The sequence below is a fragment of the Culex quinquefasciatus genome, chromosome 2 (assembly GCF_015732765.1).
Source record: "Culex quinquefasciatus strain JHB chromosome 2, VPISU_Cqui_1.0_pri_paternal, whole genome shotgun sequence".
NCBI classification, from domain to species: domain Eukaryota; kingdom Metazoa; phylum Arthropoda; class Insecta; order Diptera; family Culicidae; genus Culex; species Culex quinquefasciatus.
The window spans coordinates 28,497,221-28,504,853 of record NC_051862.1 but is presented as its reverse complement, the minus strand read 5'-3'; positions in this window follow the sequence as shown (position 1 = coordinate 28,504,853).

Sequence of the window (7,633 nt, the reverse complement as noted above, 5' to 3'; positions counted from 1 at the left end):
AATTTTCGTCAATACTTAAGTATTTTGGAAATTAATGACTAAAAAACAACTGGACAGGTGTATAATGCATTTTTAAACACTTTTTTTTATGCAAATGTTGAAACCATGGCTCGTTAATTCAATGTTTAAACTTTTTTATTTATTTTTTTGCCCCCCCCCCCCTCCCATTGACTTTGGTCAGAGTCGAGGGACAAACAACTCCAATAAATATTTGCAACGGCCTAAATTTAATTTATTTTTGGTTCAATTTTTATTCTGTGAGTTTTTGCATTCTGGCATAGTAAGCAAGCAGTTAATAAAATAAATAAGTGAAGAAATAGTAGTTTATGCAACAAGATGCAAAAAGAGGATTTTTTCAGCACGAGTCGTACATTTATCCAACGAGGTTCACCGAGTTGGATAAATACGAAGAGTGCTGAAAAAATCAAGTTTTGCAATGAGTTTCATACAACATTTTTTGCAATTCCAACAACACACACTGAGTGAAATTTTATGTCAAATTTTCATGAATTTCGTCAATAAATCGTTTAAATCAAAATTTTTTTGAAAAGTGTTACTTTTCGAAACAAGTGCTGAAAAGTTCAACACTGAGTGAAATTTTATGTCAAATTTTCATGTATTTTGTCAATAAATCGTTTAAATAAAAAAAAATGATGAAAAGTGTTACTTTTCAGCATTTATTTTGAAAAGTGTTGCTATTCGATTCTGTTATTTTTGGTACAGAAAAGTAGGCTATTTCGTCGTTCAAGAATGACAGGAAAAGTAAGTAGTTTCACGACGGAATTGCAAAAAAGCTATTTTTGTGGGTTTTTCTTCTTCTTCAAAAAATTGAATTAAAAAAAGTGTGAATTTTGAAAAATAATTTATTACAATTATTTAAGATTGAAAAAAGAAACATTGTCATCCTTTCTCCATTTGAACTTTTTCTTTCAACCATTTGTTATTATGTATCTATCTAGTTTTGCTCATATTTTTTTACTTTTCTTTTCTCAATTTGTTGTATTTTTTCATTTTTTGCAATTAAATAATGTCATTAGCAATTATGATGCCAAATATGCGTTTTAAAAGAGTTGACCCAAAAAAAAAACTTTTTCAGATAATCAAATATTTTTTTGAAAATTATAAATATTGTTCTGATTTAATATTATAATTACGGTGCTCAAAATACCGTTATTATGAAAAAAAATATGCACTCCGAGATTTTGGGGTCTATCGATTCCTTACACCATAGCGCATCTCTGTGCAAAAAATAAAAACATTCGCTGATGTAGTTCTCGAGATACAGCCATTTTTAAATGTTATTTCCGATTTTTTCAAAGAAAATCCATAAAATCAATACAATTTCAGCACTTTAAAGAATATGCATTTCGAGATAAAGGTGTTTTTTGCTTCGTATGACTGTCAAGTATCTCTGGACCAAGTTTCAGAAGGTTTGCTGATGTAGTTCTCGAGATACAGCCATTTTAAAATGTTATTTCCGATTTTTTTCAAAGAAAACCCATAAAATCAAAACAATTTCAGCACTTTAAAGAATATGCATTTCGAGATAAAGGTGTTTTTTGCTTCGTATGACTGTCAAGTATCTCTGGGCCAAGTTTCATAAGGATTGTATTGATTGTTTTGGTTTTCTTATTAAAAATCGGATGTAACATCTTAAAAGGGCTGTATCTCGAAAACTACATCAGCGAATGTTTTTATTTTTTGCACAGAGATGCGCTATGGTGTAAGGAATCGATAGACCCCAAAATCTCGGAGTGCATTTTTTTTTTTTTCATAATAACGGTATTTTGAGCACCGTGAAAGCCCTAAGCGGGGTATCATTGAAGAAATTCGAAATGTGGTAAAGTTGTTAAAGGTTTAAGTTTTAATTGCTAGCTTATATATTCTTACGGATAATGATTCTAAAATGTTTCAAAAACATTCAAAATTAGGTATATTGAATTCAAGCAAAAATTATTCAGAAAGCTTTTAAAGCAAAAAAAATATTTTTCCTTTTTTCAGTAAATATTAAAGCAATTTGGTGGCAGTGCGTGGCCGAATGGTTACGCCGTCCGCTTTGTAAGCGGAAGATTCTGGGTTCGATTCCCATCTGCTCCAACCTTCCATCGGATGAGGAAGGTAAATGTTGGTCCCGGCCTTGGTTGTTAGACCGTTAAGTCATTCCAGGTGTAGGAGTCGTCTCCATGCCATAAGTACAAACAACACACCAAACCAAGCCTACTCCGGTGGAATCACTGGCGGCGGTTTGACTCGCAATCCAAAGGTCGTCAGTTCAAGCACTGAGGTGGAAGATTCCTTGGAGTAGAAAGAGGTTTGAGTGCTCTCCGCATTCAAGCCTTCGGACTCCTAGGTTCGAGCAAAAACTTGCAATAGAGACCACAAAAGACCCGGGGGTCGTTAATGTGGATGGTTTGATTTTTTTTAACTAAATCAGACAGCAAAAAATAACCACGATGAATGCCAATCTCCACTACAGAAGCATGAAGTGAAACATCAAAATAGGTTAACACCCTAGATGTTGATTTTCAGAAATTTGCATTGAAGTGGACGTGCCCATCAAAAGGTACAAGAAAATCGTAAAATAATGCTGTGCTGCGATGAAGCTTTTGCTCTGGTCGACCGTTTTCTGCTAAATTTCACACTTCAAAACAATTATTTGCTTGTAGACAAATTGAATGCAAATTGTAAATATGTTTAAAGTTACTTGAAAAATACACATATTTTATTTTTTAACATCTAATTGCAACTTTTAATTTTAAATCAATAACTGATAAAATTATATCTCGATATTTTTTAAATAACATCAAAAACTCCAAATCAAATTCCCATCTCTCCACTACACGACCCCACCCCCCGCTTCAACCGCCGAAGAATCAGAATGCCCGAACCGGTGAAACTGGTTTCATTTTCGATCGGGCACCGATAACCAGCGCAGCATCCACCAACCAACAGGTCAACAGAAGCCGAAGATGCTTGCGCTCTTTCTCTCTCTCGCTGTGCTTCGCTGAATGGAACTCTATGGGAATTTCCACGGAGCATCGTCGTCGTCGTCGTCGTTGGCGTCGGTCGTCTCTCCGGATGCTGCGAGAGATAGTGAGAATTTATTTTTAATTTAAAAAAGCATAGCAAAGAAGAGCAAAACTGGAAATAGCAGGTTGGGTTTCAGATGGCTGATTAAGGGGGTAAAATATTAAATAACTTTGCGGTTTTGTGATAATTTTAAGTTTATTAGCTACGCAAAATTCTGGATTGTTATTCGTAAATGATGAAATAATCTAGATCTGCAAACGGGTTTCAATCAAATCATCCTGTCTTTTTGCTATATGATATTTACTAACAAAAATAAACATTTTCTTAAAAAAAAAAGTTTCTCGTAAAGACACAATTTAAAACCAATTCATTTTTTGAAGCAAAAAAATCGATCAATAAACTCGAAATTAAGGAAGGACATCGATCTAAAAATTCGCAACATTTTTGATCTTTCAAAACCATTGAAAAAAGAACACATACACTTTAAGAAAATTACTAGTTTGGTGATATTGATTTTTATATGTGACTTAAACAATGTTCTGAAATTATTTTTAAGGGTCAGCTTAGGTCTTGTTTTTACTAATGCCCTCTTTATTTTAAATCATACTTTATTTTGACCTACTTTGCTGCGATTTTAAAGTCTATGGTTTATTTTATATCAGAATAAACTAAAGGCAGTAACAATTAAAAAGTGACTGTAATGTTATCAATCCGAAGTGAGAGTCACAGCTTTTCTTCTTAAAACCAGGTTTATAAGATGTTCAAATTATTTTTTTACCATCACCAATACTGATAGTGTTTTCAGAAAAAAAATGTTGACTGACTTTTTAAACTTTTAAAAATTTCATTGAATTTTCTACTTGAAGTACTTTTAACACTTCTCTAATAGGTCCATATGATTCCAAAACATCCCCTGGGCAGACGGTAATAACAAAATTTATGCCATTTCAATAACAAATACTGTTAAAATAACAGAAAATGTTATAGAATCTTCTTCAAAAATCATTTTTTGCAACAGTTTATGTTATCATAACAGTTTATGTTATCATAACAAAATTTGTTATTGGTATGATATTGGTTGATAGCCAAAACAACTTTGGAATAACATTTTTTGTTATGGAAGAATAGGGGAAGGTGGGGCAAGACGACCATATGGGGCAAGAGGAACAATCGCTCGTACGGCCGTAATTTTTACAATTTTGATTATTTCCAGTATGAGGAATTGTTGCTAGCAATGCAATTAGCTGAGTCTACTACCACATAACCGCCAAAACGACGTAAACGCCACGAAGCATAAGATTTAATGAAGTTTTTTTTCAAAACCTTTGTTTTCTTATAATATTTGGAAAGTACAAAATAAGGCATAGGGTTCGTTTTATGGCAATTTTTTTCAAAATGCAATTTTTCCTAGATCAGTAGTGTCCCTACCAATGACTTGCACCTATTACAAAGTATGATTTAATTTTTGGTTATTTTTGTTGAGAGCTTTAAAAAAATCTTGTTCAGGTGGGGCAAGTGTACCATATAGATTTTTAGTATGGAAAAAATACGAATTGCTGCAACAACATATTTTATTGGGAAAGAAATACTTAAAAGTACATAAAAACTGATAAATAATTGTTAACAAAAAATTTCCAAACAAAATACAGTGATATCATGAAAATTTACTATTTATCATCTAAGTAATTTTTTTTGTAGAAACGATAAAATTTTTAGTAAAATATTATTTTTTTTATCTAAAAATGAAAGAAACGTTTCAAATACATTGTAATTTGATGTATCTAAGTGATAACAGTTCAATTGTTAGCAAATTAGTATATTGTTTCATGCATTGTTCCTCTTGCCCCAACGGGTTTTTCGTCTTGCCCCACTAGTTGAGTAGAACGCACGGAAAATCAAAAAAATTAATATCAGTTTTTTACAGTCGAAAACTGGATTTTTTAAAAACCTGTTCTATCAAAGTCTTAGTCAAGACCTGGAATAAGATGATTATAAAAAAATCCGACAAATTTTTCACGTTTTTAATGGGTTATAACGAGCATTTTCTAGCTTGTTACACTTGCCCCACTTTCCCCTACCTCCAACTGTTATTGGGATGATCGGATTAGTTGTTAAAATAACAAAAAATAATAACATAGATTTGTTCGAAAACTAACTTAAAATGTTATAAGTCTGTTATTACAATAACAATCCAATAACAAAAAATCATAGCGACGAATAACAAACCTTGTTATATATAACAAAAATTGTTATTGGCCTATTACTTTCAAATATCAAAAATTGTTATTCCCGAGATATTTCCGTCTGCTCGGGTAGTGATAAGGGCTTTTAGGAAAAAATATATACTCGAAAAAATGGCCGATTTTTGTATTTGACTTTTAATCACCAAGAGTAGAATTCCTAAATTATTTATAATATAATTTTTCAAAACAGAATGTATTTAAGGGGACTTAAAAAGCCATCTTTTGCAGAGTTATTTATTTTGCAAAAAAGAGATTCTTGTAAAAAATATTCCAAATATTTTCAAACAAAATTAAAAAAATCAATTTTAAATGCAAAATCTAATTAGCAATAGAAACTGAATCAAACTGAATAAAAAAGTACTTCGTTTTCTAATTATAAGAATTTTAAGGTATTTTTTTTCGGAAAATGTTCAGATATTCTTGTAGTTTAAAAATACTTCGTGAAAAACCCCTGCAAAAATATTGTCGAAAAGCTGAAAAGCTCACTTCAGCCAACTGGTTGCTGAGATACTGCTTCTTAAAATTTATGTTTTGTGAAAATTAGTTTTTGTCAGTGTCATTTTACTAATTATTATTTTTATCTCGCGATATCTTGGAAACTATCGTTTCGATTCCCGGGCAGACGGTAATGACAAAATTCATGCCATTTCGATAACAAATACTGTTAAAATAACAGAAAGTGTTATGGAATATTCTTGCAATATCCGTTTTTGCATAAGAGTTGTTTTTGGTCTGAATTTGGTTGCAAGCCAAAACAACTTTGGAATAACATTTTTTTGTTATGGGAAAATAACTCTAGCTGTTAGTGGGATGATTGGATTAGTTGTTAAAATAACAAAAAATAATAATGAAGATTTGTTCGAAGAATAACTAAAAATGTTATTATTCTGTTATTACAATAACAATCCAACAACAAAAAAATCATAACGACGAATAACAAAACTTGTTATAAATAACATGAAATGTTATTGGCCTAGTATTTTCAAATATCAAAAAAGTTATTCCCACGTTATTTCCGTCTGCTCGGGTTTTCAATATTAAATAGAATTTTTCTGCTCTTTTTGAACAAAAATAATTTCGAAATTTTAGAACCAAGGGTAACTTTTTGAAAAGGCTAAATGAACTTATTTTTGCCATTTTAAAATACTTGGATAAATTTTGAAAAGTTGAGCTTTTCAGCAAATCGACGCCGTCGTGATAACTTATCGTACGTCACTTTTTGACGTTCCGAAAAAAATGTTAATGTTTGACATTGAATAAAAAAAAAAAACGAGAGCACGCGATGTAAACAATAACAAACACGTTTTGTGTGGTTGATCTTTCTATGCATCGTCCAGAAGTTTGGTTGAATTTGGTTGCTGGAGTCCCGAGTTATAACTGGAAATATTTGCAGTAGTCGGGCTCGTTCATGTGTCAAACGCGTTCTGACCTGGAATCCCTTTGACCAATTGTCGCACTTACATCAATTTTCAGGCTGTGTCAAGATAGCACGACAAGATTGAAGCTTCAGTTTTTTATTGAATATCTCATGAATGAAAACGAATTTCGGGGTTCTGTGATGGTCAAAAGGTGAGGCATTGTGAGCTGCACAAAATGGCGTTCTTAACTCAATTTGGCCCAAAATCGACATACGACAAGTTAGCACGACAGCGACGTAATGGTTGATTAGTCGAAAAAAATGCCATTTTTAAAAAAATACGTCAAACTCTATTTTCAACGAATTAGCCTTTTCTTCAATAATTTTAAAGTTTTACGTGTCATTATGAATTATTTATCAATTTGCTCCTGTAAACAAGTCTGAGTTCATCGCAAAGATTATATTGTTCCCAGGAAGTTTCTCAAACTTTTAAACAACATGTTGGGCAAAAAGTAATGTATCAATTCTTTATCAGATGCATATTATTTTTTATATACATTGCTTAGTAGCCATTTTCAACATAAATGTATTGTTTTGCTAACAACTATAAATAATTGATAACTTGTCGATTGACCTAAGCTCTCATTAAGCCAAGCACAATAGTAAACATGAATTGTGGCGACTTATAGACAAACGTTTTAGTCCGCTAGTAATCAGTTCCATACGATCATTCTAACGCTCAACAACCAAATCTAAGAGAGATGAAGCTGCAAGTGTGCATATTATTGTAAGTACCGCTTAGTAAATCCCCGACGGGACTTCCCACGAAATGTTTCACTTTCATTTGTATTTTCAGAATTGCTTTCACAATCCAATCAACAATTGCAAGAGAACGAATTTTCGTTGAGAATGGCGTCCTGATGATGAAGGAACTTTCAATTAGAAGCCCGGAGGACGAAAAAAAGTTGGATCACCCTCATGATGAGGAAGTTTGGATGGAATT